At 42.6% G+C, this 2,097-nt stretch overlaps 1 protein-coding gene across 1 annotated transcript in view; it reads left to right on the forward strand.

The window, feature by feature from the left end:
* Window positions 1–2,097, forward strand: part of map2k6 (mitogen-activated protein kinase kinase 6) — a 40,477-nt gene that overhangs the window by 1,128 nt on the left and 37,252 nt on the right. The gene's annotated exons all lie outside the window — the stretch shown is intronic.

The following is a 2,097-nucleotide window of genomic DNA, read 5'->3' on the forward strand; positions in this document are numbered from 1 at the left end:
ACCCAGCACACCACATGCACACGCACGCGCACGCTGCACTTTGACTCCCCCGAGGTCTGCTGCATCAACACCCTGAGCTGCTTCAGATGGCCCAGGTGGGGCACCAGGTTCCAGCAGGTCGTTGTGGGCGGAGTTTGGGGCACCAGGTTCCTGCAGGTCGTTGTGGGCGGAGTTTGGGGCGCCAGGTTCCAGCAGGTTGTTGTGGGCGGAGTTTGGGGCGCCAGGTTCCAGCAGGTTGTTGTGGGCGGAGTTTGGGGCACCAGGTTCCAGCAGGTTGTTGTGGGTGGAGTTTGGGGCACCAGGTTCCAGCAGGTCGTTGTGGGCGGAGTTTCGTTCACTTTTAAGTTCGATTTTTGTGCGTTCAGGCGTGCTGTGAAGTTTAACACGCGGCGCACGGCTGAGATTAGATTTGAATGCAGCAACTTTTTAAGTCTTCGCAGCGATAAAATCTGATCAGTTCAACGATCGAAAGGCAGCAGCAGGTTCGTGTTTACACACGGCTAGGCCCGTCGCCACGAGCAATTAATCAATTTAATCGCAAGGTTAATTAAAACGAGTTTAATGTTTTTGCATTTTCCTGCTTGTTTTATACGTGTCTCGTTCTTTTTCTACTCTCGGCGTAGGGAGGAGGGAACTGTGGCGTCAGGTATTTTCCAGGYGCGTGGTGGTTTCTGACCTCTGCAGCAGAGCCTGGTGAGCAAGGCTTTCAGCTAAAGGAGCGTCTTCTTCCAGCTGGCGACGCCGCAGGGCTTTGAACCGTGGATTTGCCAAGAGTTTAAAACATTTTTTTTGCACAACGTAAATTTTCTAAACTTTCGTAAACTTTTGAAGCGGTGTGCGGGTGACCGCGGTTATTTTATAAAGACGTAGGGCTGGGCGGTATGACCTCAAATTCATATCACGGTATAAATTGAACCCCTTCACGGTAACGGTATATATCGCGGTAGAAAATTATCATAAAAAGTAAAGATAATGTAATTTTTAGAGTTTTTTTTGTAGAAAACTGTAATGTTAATTAAACCCAACATTTTTGCTTTAATATCTGCCTGCTATCAGCTGCTGCTCTGCTGCGCGCTCATCTTCATCATCATCATCATCATCAGAGCAGAAGCCGCCTTTACATTAGCAAGTTGGATTTACGACTGAACGAACATCAACTTCTTTTTTTTTTATAATGTCTGTGGGTAACAATACATAAAAAACWTTTCTTTTCTCCGACAATTGTGTGTGAAAACTGCAGTTGTTAAAGCTTCGCTCTGCGTGACGTGCAGTGGGAGAGGAGGAAATGATCCCGCAACACGACGTAACTTTTCTACAGCGGGAGGAGGAAATTTTGAGGATTTATTCTCTCTAAGTGTTTTAAAACGCTAGAATTTCTTCATTATATTTCAAACTCATGTGCAGTTGTCTCTGCACTCGCAGCCATGCTGACACAGGTGCGATGATGTAATGACGGTAGAACGGTAGAGTATAAATTTCTACCGCAGGTAGGGCTGCCACAAACGATTATTTTAATAATTGATTAATCACCGATTATTTATTTGATTAGTCGACTAATTGGATCATACGTTAATTGAATATAAAACATACAGCTTATCACGTCAGAATGCAGCTGCTACTATATAACCATGGTTAGATTTTAGCTATATGCTAACTAAAAATAATTGCTGTGGAAGGTAAGTTCTGCTCTGCAGATATTACACAGGTTTCTCTTTCATTTTCTTAAAATGATCCCACACTTTTGAGCTCCGTTGCAGGGTAGCCATGATACCAGAGCCTGTCTGTATAATGTGACGTCCTGGTTACCAATACTGAGCATGTAGGTGTCAAAGCAGTTTGGAGAGAAAAACAAGAACAACAACAAAAAAAAAAGACTAATCATGGCAGCCCTAATCATAACAGATTAAAATAATTTTAAAGTTAATATTTGAAGAACTGCTGTAGGTGCAGGTTTGTTTCTCTAAACAGCTGTTTTATTTCTGATGAGAATAATATTAAAAACATGATTTTATAAATGATAAGATCTTCTGCTTGAAACTTTTCATTAAATTAATTTTTTGTGTTGGTCAATGATTATTGGTCAATGATTATTGGTCA

This window comes from Austrofundulus limnaeus, unplaced genomic scaffold, assembly GCF_001266775.1.
Source record: "Austrofundulus limnaeus strain Quisiro unplaced genomic scaffold, Austrofundulus_limnaeus-1.0 Scaffold419, whole genome shotgun sequence".
NCBI classification, from domain to species: domain Eukaryota; kingdom Metazoa; phylum Chordata; class Actinopteri; order Cyprinodontiformes; family Rivulidae; genus Austrofundulus; species Austrofundulus limnaeus.